Source organism: Canis aureus, chromosome 31, assembly GCF_053574225.1.
Source record: "Canis aureus isolate CA01 chromosome 31, VMU_Caureus_v.1.0, whole genome shotgun sequence".
Taxonomy (NCBI): Eukaryota; Metazoa; Chordata; class Mammalia; order Carnivora; family Canidae; genus Canis; species Canis aureus.
The window spans coordinates 10,243,692-10,265,794 of NC_135641.1; the positions used below are offsets into that span (position 1 = coordinate 10,243,692).

The 22,103-nt window shown below is 46.4% G+C and overlaps 1 long non-coding RNA gene across 1 annotated transcript; it reads left to right on the forward strand.

Moving 5' to 3' along the window:
* The first annotated feature begins 6,323 nt into the window (after positions 1-6,323).
* On the forward strand, positions 6,324-18,447 carry LOC144302220 (uncharacterized). The gene is made up of 3 exons (XR_013369063.1): positions 6,324-6,477; positions 14,379-14,489; positions 18,269-18,447. It is a non-coding gene; the product is annotated as an uncharacterized LOC144302220 (long non-coding RNA).
* Positions 18,448-22,103: the final 3,656 nt, after the last annotated feature.

Consider the following 22,103-nt stretch of genomic DNA (forward strand, 5'->3'; position numbering starts at 1 on the left):
TAGGCCAGCCAGCTGGTGTCCTTGTGCAGAGACATTCGGCCACAGGCCCTGGTCCCCTGTAGAGCCACTGAGCCTGGTGGTGGCACCCATGCGACACTGCTCAGCCCTCACTGACCCCGGGGCTCCCATGTGTAGTAGGGACGCAGTTACTCCACTTCCACCCTAGTGACAGCGACCACTCTCCGGCTTTCCCTTCCGTGTGGCCTGTTGCTCTTGATTGGTTTCACTGGCCTCTCGCGGCTTGGCTGGGACCATCTAACTTCTGGGTCCCAGCACCTAGCACGCACACCTTGGGGTGACAGGACTCTAACACCCGGCTCTTCCCTCGCAGCACCATCCTCTCCGTCTGACCCCTCTGACCGGGGGCACCTTCTGTGTTGGAAATCCTCCCCGTCTCCCGGGGCTGCGGCTCACTCTGCACACACTCACTCTCACACTCATCCTCACACTCACTCCTGGTCTCCACTCTGCTCCAGAGCAGTCATCCTGCCCTTTCACTGACTCCCCAGATGGGGCAGGTCCCCCAGGAAATGAGCGTGTGAGCCCCGGGCTGGGGGCCGGACCTAGACATGGACAGCAGGCCCATACTCAGCAAGTGGCAGGTCAGCGGCCCCAGGTCAAGGGCAGCGCAGAAGGGGACGTGTGATCGCGTATGTGCAGGCGAGGAGGGGGCGGGCTAGAGAGAAGCGGGGAGGGGCGGCAGGCTCTGTGTCCTTTGCAGAGCCTCTTGGTGGCTCCTGGCTGCATCTGTCAAAGGGGATGATGAGGGCACCAACTTCCCAAGGGAGCTGTGACAGTGGAGGAATGCATCACCCCAGAACGGTGGCTGGAGGGCAGTAGATGCTAACGACACAGAGGAAATATGAACTGACCCTGACGAAGGAGGAATTGGCATTTTCTTCTCCAGCCAAGAAGGAGGAGAAGAATATTCTGGAAAGAAAAAAAGGGTGCTGACAAAGATGGGGGGGCACAAAGGGAGGGGTGTTTGGGGGTAGGGTAATAAGTTCACTGTGCTCGAGGGCTCATAGGTGTGGCTAAAATTGCTCATTGCCCCCCTTATTCCACAGTAACAGCCCATGATCAAGTCTAGAACTCCCAGCCTCCCTTTCTGATAAGGCTCCTGCTGAGTTCTGAACATGGGGTGTAAGTGGAAATGTCATGCACTGGTTCCTGGAAAATTTCTTAAAAGACAGGTGGCTTGAGTCCTACCCTTCCTTTGTCCCTTCCTCCATCGTCCTGCCTGGAATGCAGATGTGAAGGCCGGAGCTATAGCCATCATCTCGGACCATGAGGCCTCAAGGAGCAGTGAACTAGAGGGAGCCTGGGTCTCCAAGCATTTCATGGAGCAGAGCCCTGGATTACTGTCTGTGGATTTTCTTAGAAGACAAAAATAAGCTTCCTCTTTTGAGCCACTGTTATTGTGGATTTTTGTCCTTGCAGAAGAATCTGATCATGGAGGTGATGGGACAGGGTAGCAGGCCACGAAGCAGACTAGAAGCAAACTGTGAGGGAAAGGTCTTTGTGGGCCAACAAAGGAGTTTGGGTCTCAGCCTGCCAGCTACTGAAGTTCTCCCACTGAGGAGCACAGTGTGATTTTGAAGGAAGGTGGCTTTGTCACATGGAGGGAGAGGGTCTGCAGGGGAGACACAGTGGCAGCACCCTAGGCAGGTTGTGTAGCGGAGAGGTGAGACCTGAAGCCCTGCCAGTTCCAGAGTGAGCCCTGAGGTGCTCATGGGGCTTTCTGGAAGTAGAGAGAAAAGGAGTGAAGCATAAAAGCGTCCATCCTCCCCGTTGAGGTCCTGCTGAGACACGTACATTTGGGCTGCGGGGAATGCAGGAAGGTGGGCAGGGGTGAGTGGGGGGCAGGCGTGGGAGCAGGGGGGGGTGGGGTGGGGGTTCCCTATGAGTCTCTCCCTCCAGCCCCACCTGCGTCTGCAAGGTGGTGACTGCTCCCACCCTGTACCCTGCCCCCATCGTGGTGCAGCTGCCCCGACCCTTTCAGGAGCCTTTTCAGGTCCTTGGAGCCCTGCGCTCCGACCCGCGTGGGCTTCCTCTGCGGACGCGGGGACCCCGAGGCGAGAGCCGGCACAGAGGCGGCCCTGGAGGGAGGTGTTGCGGGGAAGGACAAACATTATATGTTCTCATTCATTTGGGGAATATAAATAATAGTGGAAGGGAGAAGAAATGTGTGGGAAATATCAGAAAGGGAGACAGAACGTAAAGACTGCTAACTCTGGGAAACGAACTAGGGGTGGTAGAAGGGGAGGAGGGCGGGGGGTGGGAGTGAATGGGTGACGGGCACTGGGTGTTATTCTGTATGTTAGTAAATTGAACACCAATAAAAAAAAAAAAAAGGAAAAGAAAAAAAAAACATTAAAAAAAAAAAAAAAGAGGTGCCCGCGGAGGAAAGACGGGGAGGAGGGCGCCCAGCTGCAGCGTGGCCACCGGGCGATGTCCAGAGGCCATGCAGCAGCTGACTGCTCCGGGCGCGGTGGCTTCAGGAGCGCGGATGGGAAGCCCAGGAAGGGATCCCCGAGAGCTGAGCAGGACAGTGGGGGTGGGGGGCACCGGTCAGCGCGGGCCGCACCACCTGCAGGGGGTGAAACATGTTTCTGGGATGAGATGCAGGGTGCAGCTCAGGGCCCATGAGGACCAGCCCTCCCTCCCTCAGAGGACCACTCTGAGTGCCATGCTGAGGGTACCATGGCAATTTCCAGAGCCCTCCCAATGTGGGCAGTAGAGCCTCTGGCTCAGGACCGGCAGGGCCCCCAGCCCATGCACTAGTCTTACAGTGTTGTGGGTCCTGAGAAAGGTGGCCTGAGTCTTTCACCCCTCCTCTGTCCCTTCCTCCATCCTCCTGCCTGGAATGCAGATGTGAAGGCTGGAGCTGTGGTATCATTTTGGACCATGACTAGTAAGTCATAGGAGAACTTGATTTTCTGCTTTGGGGGATATTCAGAGAACATTCAATAATGTGCCAATGTTCATGGCGCAACGTTCAGCAAAACTAAAACACAGTATGGACAACACGTTATAAATTTTGAGATGAAGATGCATGCATGTGGAGGTACGGGGCCGTTTTGAAGGGCTTCACAAAGTCTCCTCCAAGGGTAGCTGGGGGTCATCTGGGAGCTCTCCCTGCATTTCCATACTGGTCCCCCACAGTAACCACTGGGGTCTGAGGTTTACAAGAGGATTTTAATAGATCACATTAAAAAAAAAAACAACTTAGCATAGATAGCTGTGAAAGTGTTAAGAAAGAAGCATTGCATAGCAACAGAAAAAACACATCAACAGGAAAAAAACAGAATTTTCTATATTCCAATTCTTACCTCTTCACAGCTTCGTTAAAGCAAGGCCTGACTCGTGGAATTTTTCTCATCAATTTTTTTTATTTGTGCCCCATATATCATCCTTTGTTCCTTTCATGAGTTCATAAGAAAGCGTATAAGACCATGCTTCCCTAGGCACAATCCCCTCCAACAAGGTGGTTGGGGACAGTTTTAATAAAACATTCATTCAGGTCAGTGAGTTGCTCCTGGCGCAGTCAGCACATCCAGAAATGGATGCTAAAGACCTTAAGTCAGGTCTTAGCTTTGTGCTGTAATCTGGAAAATTCTCTAAAGACTTCTCAGGCGTGGTTTTAAAATCATGCAGGAAAATAAATACCCATTTTCCCCTTGCCGACATTAACCCACAGAAAATACAGGAGTGCCCCAATCCTCAAAAAGTCCTTGTTAAAGAACACGTTACTTAAAGCTCAAGCCCTCTTGCCTGGACCGGACTTCCATGGTGGCTGAAATCATCCCAACAGATAGTCCCTCACCCCGATCCCATTTTCAGCCTCCCTGCCTGGTGGCTGTGGGCAAGGGCTCCCGGGACACTGACCTGAGGGCAAGAATTGCTCCCAGCTAGCAGTTTATGAGTCACTAACCTATTTCAGGAACGTGCAGGGCAACTCCCACTGCCTGATTTTCACCATGGTTCTGCAAATTACATATTGTTAGAGACTTTTTTTTTTTTTTTTTTAAGAATAGGAACTAGAGATTGAGAAAGTTAGCTTGCCGGAGATGCAGCCAGAGTGGCTGAGCCAGGCCCCTGGCAGGGTCTCTCGGGCCCCTTCCCTTGGGTCCCCACTGTGTGACCCCACCTAGAGCTCCGTGTGCTCCTGGGGAAGAGGATGAGGTGTCGGGTCAGGAAGTCTGCGGGTGCTTCATGAGGACATATTGCGTCCTCGAGATTTTCCAATCATTTATAGTTAAATGTTTTATTAGCTGCCCGCCCACCCCCGTGGTTGATTTCATGCAGGAGGGATCCTGTGTGCCTTTCTACCGTGGGATTCCCCACGAATTGCAGAGTACTTGGCATCTATCAGACGCTCCGCAAATGTTGATGTCGGAGTGTCATCTCAACCAAGGAAAACACCAGTCCGGGGCTTTCCTGGCCTGCCCTGGCCTGTCCTCGCTTCCCGGGATCCACCAAGCACAGACAGTCCTGCTGGGTCCTTCGCCCCAAGGCCCTCCCGTCCCATCTCGGCCTAAACCACGTCCATCCCCCTGCGAGGCCTTTCCCTCTCTCCCTGAAGGAGCCCTCCGGCCTCCCCGCTGTCTCTGCCCCCCCAGCGGTGCCCAAAGCTTTCGCTCCCTCTCTGCGCTTGGGTTGTCTGTTCTGTGTCCCGTCCAGACCTTCCTTTTCTGAGAACCTCCGGCTGCTCCACGAGGCACGAGGAGGGGCAGACATGCAGGCAGCACTTGTAAACTGGCTCTCCAGAAAGAGAGAGAGAGAGAAAGAAAAGAGAGGAGAGGGAGAGGAGGGGGGAGGGGAGGGGAGGAGAGGGGAGGGGAGGGGAGGGGAGGAGGGAGGAGGGGAGGGGAGGGGAGGAGAGGAGGGGGGAGGAGGGGGGAGGGGAGGAGAGGGGAGGGGAGGGAGGAGGGGGGAGGGGAGGGGAGGAGAGGGGAGGGGAGGGGAGCGGAGGAGGGGGGAGGGGAGGAGAGGGGAGGGGAGGGGAGGGGAGGAGGGGGGAGGGGAGGGGAAGGGAGGGGAGGGGAGGGGAGCGGAGGAGGGGGGAGGGGAGGAGAGGGGAGGGGAGGGGAGGAGGGGGGAGGGGAGGGGAAGGGAGGGGAGGGGAGGGGAGCGGAGGAGGGGGGAGGGGAGGAGAGGGGAGGGGAGGGGAGGAGGGGGGAGGGGAGGGGAAGGGAGGGGAGGGGGGAGGGGAGGAGAGGAGAGGAGGGGGGAGGGGAGGAGAGGAGAGGGGAGGGGAGGGGAGGAGAGGAGAGGGGAGGAGAGGAGAGGAGAGGAAGCCATATGGGGTGTCCCCTGGCAGACTCAGGCCTCCAGCAAGAAAGCTGACCAGGGCAGGGGAGGCGAGCGTCTTCCCTAGGGGCCCCTGGGGGGGGGGGGGCGCTGGGTGACCCAGGCAGACAGGGCAAGGCTCCTTCAGGAGGAGAGCACAGGGTCTTCCCTGATTGCTCCTCCACTTCCAGGTTTCACCCATAGGTAGACCTTCCAGGAGAACACCACCGCCGGCAGCCTCAGCCTCGGAAACCAGCCCCTTCCTCTGTCTCTTACCAGAGTGCAAAAGCAGGCGACGTCAGTTCAGGAATTAGATTTAAGCTCGCTGGCTGCAATTCTATTATTTTAAAAATTGAGTCTCTGTCAAGAATCTTTGTCAATATTATGAGCAAATATGGAACTACCCTCTAAAGGAGAGTAAGGCAGGCAAAAAGGTGATGAAAATTTTTATTGTATTCCACTGAGCAACCTGTAATGATGATTCAGTTGCTAATTGTGGATTCCTTTGTCTAAAGGTCACTGTCCTTCGCAAGCAAATGCATTGTAACCCTTTCCAAAGGATGAGTCTGCAAAAGACTCCACGTTTCCGACAGGGTTGTTTGGAAGGTTAATTCTGCAGTTAACAGTGGTGGAAGTCCCAAGTGGTTCAGTTACATAACTGTGACAATTTCAGTAGCCATTTGACTCTGTTTTCATAGGAAAATAATTTATTTGCTTCAATTTTACATCTTTTCCTCCAATATGTTTATTAGGCAATTAAATGTGTTCTTTGAAAGTTGAGTTTCCTTAGAATCCCTCACCTTCCCTAAAATGTAGACTATAAAGGAGATTATGTATCCCTTCTGGTGTCTTTAGGTTACAAGTGCTAATAGTTATTGTTATTTAATTTCTTAATTATGTGCCCTTATGTGCCCCTTTTCTTAAGAGCTCTGTGGTTTACTCCTCTTAATTAGCAGGTTAATGAGCTACTATGCCCTGGAGCTGGCCCTTATTGTAAGAAGCAATTCTCCCGCCCTGGAAGGGTGAACCTCAGTCAGCTGTCCTGTCAGGGTAGGAGGTGGAGCCCTCTCTGGGGGACACTCTGTGAAGTCCTCTCAGAGATGCACAAAGGGCATTAAAGCAGCAATGCCCGTGAGGCTGGTCAGTGTTTTCCCTCTGGAGGTGGTCCTCTACCTTGTAGTCCGGGTAAGCATCCCAGTCCTCAGAGTCATGGCTGAGGCAATGTTCCAGGTTAGGCTTGGACTTGGTCCTGATCATCCCCTCACTTCTGATCTCTGCAGCTGCCCCTGCGGTCTGGGTGGACTCCCTCATGGAAAGTGACATCTTACTCCTTGGGCGACACTGAACCAAGAGGGCTTAAAACAGATAAAATCATCTCGGGGAGTGAGCTCATTGGTTAATATGTTGTTATCCCTCTGACTCTACAAATCTTAGGCTATCAAAAGTGATAAGTTCTGAGACTTCAGGTGTGTCAGGTGACTTGGGAGATTTTTTTTTTTTTTTTACAAAGAAAAAAATTAGCCACCATCATGGTGGCAGTCAACCAGCACCACCTGCAAATGCAACTCAACTAAAATAAGGCTCCCTCTCATCTCTCTGGTTCATTCTGGAGATCTCTCTTTCTCCCCACTCCCCTTCCCTCCCAGTCCTCAGTCCCAACCCAACATGTATTTGGGGAGCCACTGGGTTATGCAGAGAACAATCAAGTAACAGAGCGTGGGGTCCAGCCCATTTAGCAGTGAGGACAGTGAGCCCCAAGCAGCTCTACTTTGAAAACCTGAAAACCTGCTCCATCGTTTCATTCCCCCTTGGGAGCAGTTCTCTTCTCTTCCCCACCTCTCCCTGGCTTCTTTCTTTCTTCCTCATCTCCACCAGACTTTTTCTCTAGGTTGCCTCTCTGTGGATCCACTTGGGCAAAAACTCTCCTTTTCATACTCAGTGGGAGGAGAAAGAAACCTCATCTCCATCTCCATCTATTAGCAGAATGTCTGACCCCCTTGCCTTGGAGCATTTATCTTCTGCTTTTGGGACATTGTTTCAACTGTGCCTCATAAATTATGTATGTGGCTGTGGCATCTTGGCCAAGAAATGATTCCATTTTAGCACAAGCCTTGAGACACTTCTTACGTTCTAGCTGAATTGTGGTATTAACCACCCATTTACGTTAACAGCGAAGGAAGCAGCCTCTAATCCAGATGTGGCTGATCAAGAGATTTTTGAATCAAACAAACTGCATTTTTGCAGTTTTTTATGAAAATGCTCATGGTGAAAAGCAATCTCCTTATAGTCTCATGATCTAAGATAAAGTAGAAAGAAAATGTGTCTCCACAGACACTTCATGCTCTTTTCTTGAAATTTGCAAACTGTGTAAAGTCATCTAAAAATACTTTCTATCTGGACAAAGAGTTAGCCCCAGCTTCAGCAATGAGTCCTCTAATTGTTCTGCATTACTTTTCTATTGTGTAAAAAAAAAAAAAAATCTCCATAAATGTGATGGCTTAAAATAACACCAATTTACTAGCTCTCGGTTCTATATATCAGAAGTCCAACATGGGGGATAACGAGAATAAATAATGGAAATCATGGTGTGATTGAAGAATTGCAGTCTCCCATTGCAAATTGATCCTAAAGTCCAACAGACATCCTAGGGAACATAAGACTTATCTGTGATTGGAGGCCCTGGTGCTTGTTGTTATTTGTCAATGCCAAGCTGGCTTCACGCCCTGGGACTCTGAGTCATTTACTTACCAAGCAAACGAGCCAAATACCAACTACCCCAAGTATGTTAGAATCAATGAAGTGGATGAAAATTGACTTGAAATGTATCAAAATAGTAAACATTTTTGATATCGGGCACTTTGGTTTATCCTGCTTTCAACACGGTGTACCGTCTCTGGGGCTAGCTCGGTGTTCAAACAGAAGCTCCTTCCCTGCCATTAGTAAAGACAGTGGCAATTCGGGCGTGACCCTGGGACCACTCAGCTTCACCTGGGCCTTGTTAGATGTGCAAATTCTCCAGCCCCATCTGCTGATTCAGGAATCTTGGGGTGTGGACCAGCAATCCATGGTGTGACCAGCCCCATGGAGGCTTGCTTGAGTTTGGGAAAAACTGATCTAGAACCACCGTTCATCGTGTGCAGGGATGGTCCTTCCAGAACTAACACCTTGCGTAGCATTTAGCTTTATTTAATATGATCAACGTCAATAATGAATCCTAGTCACGCACATGAAGTATGAAAGCTGCCTGAAGTTCGTGTGCACACACTGAAGGCAGTGTTAGTGGTGTATGCAGGCATCTCCAGGTAGGCAGATCCGATGTCCTGTTTGATCTGATGTCAAACAATCCTGAGTACTAAAACGATGGCATGCTTGGCGCCCCTCTTCCCCCAGACAGCCTGCAAACTGGTGACGTGGGTTGATTGCTCTAGTGTTTCTTGCTCTTTGTTTTTTTTTTCTTTTTTTTTTTTTATGGTTATATATTCTTCTCTTCTAGGCTTTGGCCCTGTTAACTAAAACTGCATCTCCCTGTCCTGTAGATAAGAAACCTCTAATTTTATGAAACAAGGATAGATTTAATGCTGCCACTTTCTAGCCACTTGTGGTTTCTGGGGACTCAAACTCCTGAAATCCCCAGGCTTTCCCAGCTCAGATGCCCACCAGCTTCATTTCCACTTGGCTTTAATTAACCTCTTATCTGTCCTTTTCTGGGCACTCATATTGGGTAAAGCTGTTCAAGGACTCTCCTTAAGAGCTTTTAAAACCTCCCTGCCTTCCATGGAGCTAAGACTGAACCTAGGACATTGGAGCCTGCCTGTGGGGAAATAACCTACCCTGAGGTTACTTCATTCAGTTACTATGGGTTGACAGCCACACACACACCTAAATGGGTCTCAAATGGGTTTCTGCAGAGAGAGCATGGGCAGACTTAACCCCTGATAGAGCATTGCATGATTCTGCATCTTGGCCAGAATCAGTCCTGAAACTGCATCATGTCTTCCATTTAAAATATTGTAAAAAATTTAAATAAGACAGAATGAAATAATTTCAAAACTACCTAGCTTCCAGAAAGTTAAATGGACTTGATTTCATCATCAGAAATGAATCACCTGGGAAGCATGTTAAAGAGGAAAGAGGCAAATGTTCAAAAGTCTGACCTAAATTAGAAGCAGCATCCACTGTATTCTAGAATGCCTAATCTGTCATGATTATTTAATCTACTCAAATTCCATATTTTTATTAAATATGAATCTGATACTTTTTATAAGGATTAGCACTGGTAGCAACAAAATCCCTGAAAAAAATTACTTCTCACAAATAACAAAAATAAACATAAGACAAGCAAGCAAATAAATAAAGCAAGTCCTGAATTGGTGAAGCATCTTTGCGGATATGGTCCTATGCTGGGCTTCCAGCGAAGTGATCCGTGTGAGTATTGAAAGTAGTCGTAATAGGAGACTTAAATCCAATTATTTCATTCCTGTGGTTGTGGCACTTATGGTTACAGAGACTCCCTCAGATCATCTTAAATAAAGGGGGATGGAAATTGGAGAGGGCAAGTGGTAGTGGAAGTACTTATCCTAAGAAATCATGGGCAATTGAGGAATCTTGACCTCACGGTTTGAATTCATGGAAACTGAAACACAGTTACGTAAGCAGTTTCTCTAATAACCAAGGACAGTCCTCGAGCCAGGACTTCCTATGACGGGAACTATGGTTGCAAAGCTCAGACCTCACCTACCCCTTTCTAATTGTACTAAAGCCTCTTGATTCTAGTAAGAATAAGATTCAGTTCCTCACTGTGGCCAACTAGGGTCTGCATACTTGGTCACCTCTGGCCAATCTCAGTATCTCAATCCTTTACTCGTTCTCTTGACCCCCTTCTTCTTCTGCTCATCAGTCACACATCTGCCTGGAACATACTTCTTCCAGATTTTCTTTCTGGAACATACTTCTGCCAGAACATACTATCTTCCATAATATATCTGACCTCATATGAAAGTATAATTTATAGATCACCTCCACAGAGAGCTCTTTGCTGACCACAGTTGCCCTGCCCCCAGGTCTCTCACTATCCCATTACCCATTGACTATAACCTGGAGGGCACATTCTTGGCAGCCTGTTCACTGTTGTCTCTAGTGCCTGGTGCCTAGTAGGTGTTCTTTTAGTGCTTTCTAAGAACGGGAAGGTCAGAGGAGAATGTGACATACCTCCAGAGACAGGAAGTCTCTTCTCGTTGTTTTTAAGTTGTTCAAAATATCCTTAATCTCTATCTGCTTTATACCATCAAAAAAGCCTATTTGTAGGCCCCATGTATCATTTCTGAATTAATCTTCATCAGGGTCAGGTGGAGGATACATCTTTACAGGATGTCCTCAGAGATCGGAGGACAAAAAAGTGATTCAGGTTGTAGCATCTTATTTTTAGGGTTATAATCAAATACTAATTTATTTATTTTCTTGCTCAGATTGTGCCAGCTTTGGTCATTGGAAGCTCTTTCAGTTGGCTCCTATGACCCTTTGGCTTACCCTCATCATTGTGGGTGGGTATTCATTTACTTACATGTATTTGAGCCCTTTCCTTCCTTCTGGGCCTGCAAGATGCTCAAGGCTCATCTTGTGTATTTCCTGCCCCAACTCTAGAATCATCCATTTCTCCAAGGACTCACAGTTCCTTTTACTGGAGAATGGTGTTAGAAACAAAGGCCTGGTTGTGTGCCTTGCTACTGGGATGTTATTGTTTTTGGGCTCTCTCAGCTGGCAGGGCACGGAAATATTTGGGTATATACTAACTGGTGTATAGACACATAGCAATAAAAAGCTAAACATGTGTTCATACGGATGTGTGCATCTCTAATCTTTACCATATGGATTATTCTCCCCTTCTCTCTTATATGTTCACTCCCTCTTCCAATAGTGAAAATCCTGGCTGTCAGGATCCACCACTTATTTATTTGTTAATTTCAGCTGCAGCAACTCACTTCAGAGCTGTTAACCCATACCTCTCGGGGAAAACAGTCTTTTAACTAAAATACAGTGCTTATGTATCTTGCCTTTTGCCTTTAGTCTCAGAGATTCCACTTATTTTGAATTATTTAGATCAGTATCTTTTCTCAAAAACTTACTACTAAACCCAAGGACACAAAGATGTTTGTTCTATGTTTTCTCTTAGAAGTTTTTTAGTTTCATGTTTTACGTTTAGGATATATGTTTCATATTGAAGTAGGTTTTGTAAAATGTCTGAGTTTAGTTATGGGTTTCTTTGGTTTATTTGTCTATGGGAATCCAGTTGTCGCAGCACTATTTGTTGCAAAGTTTTCCACGAACTGACATTTGTGCTATTGTTAAAGATCAGTTGACTATATCTGTTACCTGGACACACAATTCTGTTCCATTAATCTATCTGACTGTTCTTTCACGGTACCACACCGACTTGATCACTGTGATTCATAGGAAGCCTTCAGATCAGGTAGTGTGAGTCTTTCAACTTTGTTCTTCTTCAGTGTTGTGTTGGCTAGTCTAGGTCTTTGTTTTTTTTTAATATTAACTTTAGAATCAGTTTGTTGACACCTACAAAATAGAATACTAGGCTTACCTTGGATCTAGAGGTCAAGTTGGGAGGAATTGACATCTTAACAATACTTAGTGTTCCGATCCTAAACGGAATACTTCTCCATTTGTTTAGATGTTTTATGATTTCTTCACATTTTAGTTTCTTCATTCAGACCATATACATGTTTTCTTACAAATTTGCCTAAGTATTTCACTTCTCCATGCTATTTTTAATAATAATTGTTTTAGTTTCAAATTACAATTGTTTATTATTGGTACTTAGGAATGCAACTGACTTTTTTTTTTAGATTTATTTATTTATTTGAGAGAGAAAGGAGAAGAGCATACACACACACAAGTGGGGGGAGGGGCAGAAGGAGAGAATCTTCAAGCCGACTCCCCACTGAGCATGAGCCAGACTTGGGGCTGGATCTCACGATTCTGAGATCATGACCTGAGCTGAAACCAAGAGTTGTGCGCTCAACCAGCTGAGACACTCAGATGCCCCAGAATTGACTTTTTTATATCAACTTTTTATTTTACTACCTTGCTATCTTACATGTAGTTTCAGAAGGGTTTTTGTTGTTATGCTTTTTGCTTTGCAGTTTGCTTGGGTTTTATACATAACTATTATGTCATCTGTGTAAAGACACTCACTTCCTCTCTATCAATTTTTATACACGTGATGTCTTTTACTTGTATCACTGACCTAGCCAGCATGCCCAGTACCATGTTGCATGGAAGTGGTCAGATGGGACATCCTGTCTTGGTTCCCTATGCTGGATGGAAAGTATCTAGTCTCTCACCAGTAAGTATGATATCAGCTTAAAAAATTTTATGTATAGTGTTTATCAGGTTGAGGGAGTTCCCAACTATTCCTAGCTTTGTAAGAGTTTTTATTATGATTTGATGTTGTATTTTGTCAAATGATTCTTCTGCATCAGTTTATATGATCAAGTGAGTTTTATTCTTTATCCTGATGTGGTGGATTACACTGATCGGGTTTTGAATGTTGAGCCAGTCTTTAACACCTGGAATAAATCCTAGTTGGTCATAGTATATGATTTACTTTAGAAATTGTTGGTTTCAAATTGATAATATTGAGGATTCCTGCATCAGTGTCCAGAAAAGATATTGGACTCTTTTTGTCATGTCTTTCGGTATTGGGAGAATCTTTAAGAAATTGTGGAGAATTTGCATCATTTTTTCCTTAATGTTTAGTGAAATCCACCAGTCAGACCACTGAACCTGGTGATCTCTATTTTAGAATGTTATTAATTTTGATTCAATTTCTTTAATAAATATGAGCTACTCATGTTACCTGTTTTTTGTTGTTTATGTTTTAGCAGTTTATGCCTTTCAAGAATTTAGTTCATTTAGTCTAAAATACCAAATCTGGTGGCATCCAGTTATTCATAGTACTCTTTTATTATTGTTTTAATCCATGAGATCGGTGTTAATGACTTCTCATTTCTGGAATGGGTCATTTGTGTCATTCTTTATTTCCCCATTTGACTGGCCAGAGGTTTAGGAGTTTGATAGACATTTTCAAAAAGTAACATCTTGGTTTCTTTTGTTCGTTCATTGTTTTCCTGTTTTCAATTCCATGAGTTTCTGCTTTTTTTTTTTTTTTAATCATTTTCTTTTCTGCATCTTTTGTCCTTCTTTTGTCCTTATTGCTCTAGTTTCCTAGAGTAAAAGCTTAGGCTATTTATTTCAGATCTTTCTTCTTATGTAACATGTGCATGTAATGCTACAGATTGCCTTCTAAGTAAGTACCACTCTCACTGCATGTCACAAATTTTAATGCTATATTTTCCTTTTCATTGGATTCAAAATATTTTAAAAGCACTGTCACAACTTCTTCTGTGACTTTGGATTACCTGGAAATGTGTGTCGAATTTCCAAATGTTTGAGGGGTTATCCAGCTATCTTTCTGTTGTTGATTGTTGTTGTTGTTAAATTCTATCGTGGTCTGAGAAGATACTGTGTGTGCTTTCCATTACTTTGATTTTGGTATTGTATGCGGTGTGGTCCAGAATGTGATCCATTGGGGTGAATATTCCAGGTGGGATGAAAAGAATGCATTTTCTGCTGGACGGAATGTTCCATAACTGCTATGGTTCTGGAGCCCTGTTAGTGTGGAGGGCAAGCAGGGGGTGGGGTGGAGTGGTGGGGAGCTGTATAATCTGTGATGAGGTGTCAGCCTGTGTCTCTGGGCTGTGACCGTCATAAACGTCTTTCAACAGTTCAGCTTTTTTCCCCCACTGCTTTTCATTCCCTTCACTGACTACAATGTTCCCCATTTATTTCCTTAAAACCCTATCCCAGGTGACTGTTTTCCTACCTTTTATTAAGGGCTTCTGGAGCCTGGAGGAGGACAATTACCCTTCCCCAGTTGGAATACGGCTTTGGAAAAATCTTTTCCTCCAGAGAGCAATATTCGAGTTTGGCTTTCAGATGTGCCTTACATTTGTAAGAAAAACTGAAAGGGCTTGTGCCTTAAGCATCCATTAATTGTTGATGTATCTCCACAGATGTATGCTGTGGAGAAGGTCTGCAAAGAGGGTAGTATATATTCCGAGTCTCTGCCGGAGGAGCCGAGGAGACCCTGGTGTGGGGAGAATGCTGGTGCCATCCAACAGGAGGTAGGTCTTCTGTAGCCCTGCTGTCAAGTCCCTTAAGATACTGTGAATGAGGTGATTTTAAGAGGCTGGAGGCTGGGGCGCCTGGGTGGCTCAGTGGTTGAGCACTTGCCTTTGGCCCAGGGCATGATCCCAGGGTCCTGGGATCGAGTCCCACTTTGGGCTCCCCATGAGGAGCCTGCTTCTCCCTCCACCTGTGTCTCTGTTTCTCTATGTCTCTCATGAATAAATAAAATCCTAAAAAAAAAAAAAAAAAAAAAAAAAGAGGCTGGAGGCTTTGACTTAACAGATGAGGGAGGAAGCCAGAAACCAGCTCTGTGGACTGGTTGGTGAGAGATAAGATAGCCCGGGTTGAACATGATTAAAATAGTGGAAAAATCCAGCACTCTGCATGCCCTTGTCTAGCCACCTGGGGTGGTGGGGTCTGACATCTCTCCAGTGAATTCAGCTCAGATGAGAGCTTCCATGGGCCAGGAAGAATCACTCCTTCTTGGAGCGCAAACTGAATAAAGTGTTCCTATTTAGGACAAACCCCAGAAACCAGGATCCTTCCCTAGGCATTATCTAAATCTCCAGGAGTGGCTGCTTAATCATTCTGCGCCCCATAATGGCAGGGTGGCGTATGAATTGATTTATGAGAAAAAGAATTACTAAATACAGGTGATTTGTTTTCTGTTGTGCTCCATAGCATGGTATAAGCGGGCAGGAGAGGTAAGATAACAGGCTTCAATTTAGACAGTAGCTTGGCATTGCACACAGCATTGTTGTACCATGAAATGATCTTAGTAGTAAAATTCAGCTCTTATTGGGTGGGTTTGTGATGGGATAACACTTAGAATAGCCTCCTTTGTCTTCTTTTCAAAGAAGAAGAGGCTGATTCAATCCCAGAGGGTGTTTCATAGGAGTAGTAAGGGCAGCTCTAAACAAAATTTTGGTATCTGTGATATCTGACATTGGTGCCTCTTGTAAACTGACCTTAGCAGATCAATTATGCACAACGCTTGGATATTCTTGATAGATACGTAGCCACCCATGGTTAGAGATTGACAAAGTCTATCCATCTTCTTCCACATGACCTTGATATCGGGGGTGAAAGCAGATGATGTACTGAGTTGTGCTACATGTAGGAATCTGTACAAGAAGTTTGTTTTAGTAGACGTGTCTAGAAGAGTCATGTATCCTGTGATATAACCCAGTAAGCACCAGTTCTCTTTATGTTTAGGTATGCGTATGCCTCCACATCTCATACAAAGGCTTCTCTTGGGGGCAGACAAGACATTCTAGAGGCAGACCCAGTGATACATAGGATCAGCTTCAAGCAACTAGTATTCTCTATGTTAGTGGGTGACACAGGATGGTTTTGGAATCAGGCTTCGGGTGACTTTCTGAAGGATGTGGGGTGAAGTGTTCATAGGACTCTTGCATCCTGTTCTTGCAAGGATAGTGATCGTATCTGCAATATCAAGCCAATCACCGTATCTCTAACACCACTCATTTTACCAAAGAAAACTCATTCCAACTTTTTCTGCACTAACTAGCAGAATATAGCTGTTGTTGCCTGGAGAGACATGTAGCTGACGTGCTTATGGTTACATTAATGGAGTTTGGTCCTTTGATCAAATATTGTTAATGACAGGGATGATACACTTATGATAACAGCAACTGGATAAGGAACAGAAGTAATATACCCATTCTCATTTTAAAAGTATGATTTATTTCTATTAATTCAATGTTTTAAAAAGCACTAAAAATGAGCATTTAAAATATTCAACCATGAATCCACAGTCATTTTCATTCTTTTTGTCTTCCTTCCAAATTTGATTAATATAAATATGCATGATTTAGATGCTTCTTAATCACAGGCCACATAGTTTAAGATTCTGATTTTTCCAGCTATTCTTCTGCCTCCTTCACCTGTGGTTTCTCTTTCCCCATTTTTAAATATCTTCTCTTTATATTCTACTCTATAGACTTGTCCACTTTGTGATAGAACGAGTCATTTTTTATAGTCATTTTCACATGACTCAAATGAGTCATTTTCACACTAAAAAACAGAAACATAGCAAGTCATCCATCACAGACTTCTATGCACAGATGTGGTCAGGAGTTATTATTGCTGATGTATAACCTGTGTGTGCGTGTGTGTGTGTGTGTGTGTGTGTATCCCATGTATGTGTGAGTGTGACATGTCTGTGTGCCTGTGTAGGTATGTGTATGTGCCCATTGAGTACCACTTATGGGAGACTGTATCATAAAGGAGTTTTGTTTGCTGGCTTCATAGACAAATTTTTTTGAAAAAATACATTTACTCTCATGTAAAAAAGTATAAAAGTAGAAAGCCCAGAACAGTTTTGCTATCTTCTAGACAGAAAGAAACCCAAGCTCCTTCCATCTTTCTGTTTGACATTCTAAACCAGAGGATGACATTCCTAAGTTTACCTCGGGGTCTGATATGGCTGCTGGGGCTCTAGCCATCTCATTATGCTCTAAGTAAAGAGGAAGAACAAAAAGGCTTTAAACAGATTTATGTGCCCACTTTTCTCATATTCATGTCTCACCAAAATAAATCACTGGATAGAAATTAGTACCTAGGGAGGCTAGACATTTTGCGATCTTTCGGCTGAATACACCACTGCCTTCAACACATTCCGGGCCCCATGACCATGGAAGGAAGTCTAGAAAGACACTGGATGGGCAGTTAGCTGTTCCTGCTGCAGTGGCCTTCCCAGCATCCCTCAATTCAACCAGGCACCAGGCTGGCCTTACCTCTAGAGGTCTTGTCCAGCCTGAGATCATGTGTGGTTTTAGGGTGAGTAGAGAAAGCCTGCTGCTTCTCTTTGTGACCACTCAGAGGAGGGCAGAGAGCATGGATACCCTTCTTTACTCTGTCCTTGTATGATTACTAACCTTGGAACTGGCTAGTCTGGCCTGTGTTCTGGAAAGCGGAGATTTCCCGTACCTTTCTGTTGCCCCCAGCTGCTCTCTTCCGGGGCAGACCCAGCCCTTCGGATATTCATCCTCAGGGATGAAGCAGGGTGTGTTTTAAGCCTGGAAAATTGCCAGGCCTAAAAGTCTCTTGAGCAGGAGCCAGGTAAAAAAAAAAATTTTTAAAGATTTTATTTATTTATTCCTGAGAGACACACAGAGAGAGGCAGAGACACAGGCAGAGGGAGAAGCAGAGTCCCTGCAGGGAGCCTGATCTGGGACTTGATCCCAGGATCCCAGGATCATGCCCTGAGCCGAAGGCAGGCTCTCAACCACTGACCCCCCCAGGTGCCCCTGAAGCCAGGTAAATAAACCAGACCAATAAGGCTGTGATGGAAGAGCACTTTGTAGCATGAAAGGTAAGATAGTAGGTAGGGCAGACCTTTGCTGATCCTTGACAGTGATGAAGTCCTTGGAGCTGGGGACCCAGAGGTATGCAGAATCTGAAGCCAGTTACTGTGGGACTTGCCCTCCAGGGATAACCAAGGCTCAGGGCATGGCGGTGGGTATCTCCCAAAGGACACGGCAGCCTGTGGGGCCTGCTGCTTTCCTGCACAGGGTTTTGCTCCAGTAGAAAATGATTGAGAATTAGGCCAAACAGTCTGGGAACCCCTCAATAAGGGCAGGGGATGAAAAAATATTTAGAGCTGGGTATAATAGTGAATGTTTCCACTTTCATTTGTAACAGAAATCTGCACATCTCTAGTAGAGTAACCACTTTTTTGAATAATAGTGTAACAACATTCTTTTCTGAAAAAAAAGAATACTAAGTGAAATCTTTTTTTTTTTTTTTTCAGAGAGAAGCAACAAATTATATATTTTAAAAAAACCCAGAGGTCTGGGACACCTGGGTGGCTCAGTGGTTAAGCATCTGGCTTCGGCTCAGGGTGTGATCCTGGGGTCCTGGAATCGAGTCCCTCAGTGGGGTCCCTGCAAGGAGCCTGCTTCTCCCTCCACCTATGTCTCTGCCTCTCTCTGTGTGTCTCTCATGAATAAGTAAATAAAATCTTAAAAAAAAAAAAAAAACAACCCAGAGGTCTTCAGGTATTCCACATTACATTTTTTAAAAGATTTTTTAAAGTTAAAAACTGTACTTAAACTGTACTTTTATTTTAGTAGGAGAAATGTTGAATCTCTATGTGCAGAACTCAGAGGCCACCCCTCTACTTTTAGAGAACAGGAATAATAGGGGCTCCTCTTTATTTTGCACGGTGAATAGTCCCAGGGCCTGAACATACTGACGCTGCTTCTCAGGCGTTCCCCTCCTGGGCCTCTGCAGCCGGGGCACTGGGGCTGGAGACCCGCGCTCTGCTCCTCGAGCACGGACGTCACTGCATGCATGTCCCTCGCCCCGGGACACCGTGTGTCACCCACGCACTAACCTCTGCTGCCCCCGTGCGCGGGAGATGGTGGGCTCGTCCCTGGAGCGGGAGGGAGGCTGGAAACTGCGGCCGCCTGGGTTTCCCCGCAGGCCCAGCGGGTCCCCTCGGTTGGATTGTTCCCTCCCTGTCGTGCAAACAGCACTGAGCGACCGCGGGGAGCCCTCATCAATCAGGACCACTGGCGGCTGAGGATTTCTATGTCCTGATGGCAGCAGTGGGAGGAGGCAGTGAAGACTTCCTGGGCCCCTGCTCTTGGATAAAACAATCTTTTCTGGGGTCTAAGGTCTAAGTTTCTCCTCTGTCAGTTTCAAGGGGAGTATAGCGCCCCCCCCCCCCCCACCTCTTTTGGGTTGAGGAGCCTGTTGGCTTCTTCTGGTCTTGGTTCTCTGTCTCTCTCTTTTCTTACTTACCTGCTCTCTCAATTCCATCCGCCTGGAGTATTTCGTAAAGATCCTGATATATAATTCCCGCTCATGTGCTCAGGGTATATGCATTTGAAAGGCAAGGCCTCCTGAACCTGGCTGGGCTCCGGTCATCTAACAAAGTCATGATTGGGCGTTGCCAAGAAGAACAATTTAATCCGTATATCTCCCCTCTACCTCAAGACCTGCCTGGCAGAGACAGTTGACTAAGAAATGGAGAGGAAGATTTACTCTAGATAATTCTATCAGGAAAAAAAGCATCATTTGCTCTGTGTCTGCGTCCTCCTTCCTAGGAAGGCCGGCGGCCAAAGCTTCGTCCTAATCAGAATGTTATTGATCGGAGACAACACAGCCTTTGTGTGCGAAGCATGGCAGCAGTCTACCCTTTCAGCCTGTTGGTGGCCCTGGCGTCCCCCCTTGGCCCCTCCGTGTGGTGCCCCCATGCCTGCTGCATGGTGGATGGCTGCTGAGCATCATCCGTGGCCTGATTACATTAAATTAAAAACAAAGCAAAACAAAACAACAGCAAGAACCACACAGTGACAGGAAAAAAAAAAAAAATCCCCCAGCCCAAACATTATCACACCCGATGTTTCAAACTTCATAACATTTTCCAGAAGACTACCTTGAATTGACTCTACAAAAGCATGTCACTCTTCATAGGAAACTGCGAGGAGGATCTCACTCCTGTTCCTCCCGACGAAACAAAACCAGCGCGAACCAAACCTCACAAATATGCCAACACCTGGTTCTGTACAGAATGTGAAGGCCTACTTTGAAATCACTGCTGCTGACTCGGCACCATAAAGCAGCCCTAGCAATCCTTTGGCGACTGAAACACGCATCCACGGAATAGGCTTGCTCAGCACCTGCTGTGTGGAAGAGAGGGTGATGGACTAAACTTGCACGTCCTTGCACGCCTACAGAGGCAGGACTGAAGCCTTCAATGTGTAACGTGTAAGCGTTGGGCAGATCCGATGGAGAAGATAAAGCAGAGCATGTGGATGGAGGGGGCCGTGAACTGCTGGGAACAGCTGCGTGGCTGGTTAAGCAAAGAACATTCTGGGCACAGGTGGCAGCCAGGCCAGATTGCCAAGCTGGGAGAGTGCTGTGGACAGCAGGGGAGGTCCGTGGGACCAGCAGAGCAGGAGGGAGGACAGTGGGAGGAGAGGTCCCAGAGATTTGGGGTGCCCACAGGACAGGGCTTTAGGGGCCACCTTCAGGACTTTGTCTTTACCCTGAATGAGAGAGAATCCAATGTAGGAGGTTGGTCAGAGGAGACACATTTCCTTAAACTTCATAGCTTCCGGTTTTGTTGGGAATGGACTCTAGGAAGGTAGGCCTTGGCACAGACAGCAGCAATCCCTGAATGGCTCTGCAGTCACCGAGGTGAGAGGCTCTGGCGCCTCGGACCACAGTTGTTGCAGGGAGAGAATAAAGGGTCAGTTCGGGGTATGTTTGGAAGGTGGCAGGGACAGGATTGGGTAATGGATTGGACACAAGGTCTGGGAAAATAATGGTGTGCAGAATGACTACAGGGTTTTCAGCTGAAGCAAGTGGAAGATGGAGTTGTCATTTTTGGAGACGGAGAGGCATACCAGCACCTCACTGAAGCATCCAGGATAACCAGAGACTCGCAAAATGCTGCTTTTTTGATCTTGTGTGGGTTTGGGTTAACACAGGGCATTACATTTAAGAGCAGGACCTGAAGCCTCTATTCTGGAAGCTGGAATGGGACCAACCTGGAAGTAAGCAGGGCATGAAGCACATGAGAGGTGGTCACTTCATACTAACTTTGCATTCCATCTAAATGAACCCATCTTTGTTTGTTTATTGCTCCCACAGCAGGCACTTCCTGAACTTTCTGTGATTGGCTGGTAGTTCTTGACCTTCGGGGGCAGGTGTGCAGCCCACAGAGGGTGGAAATTCCACTTCCCCATCAAGTCTTCGAACTGCCGGGACCCCTGCACCTGACAGGCCTCTTTCCCAGACCTGTCCAACCCCTCCTCCTCCCTCCCCCACCTCTGCCATCTGCATGGGGGCGTGGGGGGGTCTCCCCTCCCCGCCCCAGGAGCACATGCTTGCAGGATAGGAGGGCTGTCAGGCGCTGATGCTTCTCTAAGAACATGGCCTGGCCCACGGATGTCATTTAATTACCTGTATAAATGAATCATAATAAGAGATTGAAATCATAAAAGCTTGACACTTTAATTTATTCCTGGAAGAACTCCAGAAAAACAGGTATGTCTCGGAAATATTATTTTTTATTTTATTTTTATATCTTCAGAAACTGTACAGTGTTGCATTCACACAATCTATGTGCACCAATGATGGCAATACATTTCTTTGATGCCGATGCGCGCTGTGAAATGGACACTGCGCCTCCCTATCATTTTGGCCACAATTCATTTTCTGTTAGTAGTGAATTTGTGAATCCCCTCTTTCTGCCTCCAAACTTCACTATCAGATCCCCTTTTATTACTCAGAGTGCAGCAGGATAAAAGAAGAAAATGGAGTTTTGGTTATAGAAATCCCACTGCTTCTTGATGATAACCAAAAATGAGATTGACAAACACACATTTGGAGCTACAGGTTTCCAGCGGGGCTGGTTGTAATTTGGGAAAACCTGGGTGACCTCGACATGGATTCCCAGTCTCTCTGTTGGGAATCTCCTATCTGCTCAGGGGGGCTTGAGCTCACTGTACTAGAGCATCAAATGGTATACGCTGCAGAGGTAGGATCTGAGTGCAAATCTCTGTTATGTAAGGTTACATTAGTATTGTACCAGGTAGCCCCCGAATTTCAGAAGTCTAACGCAATAATAGAAG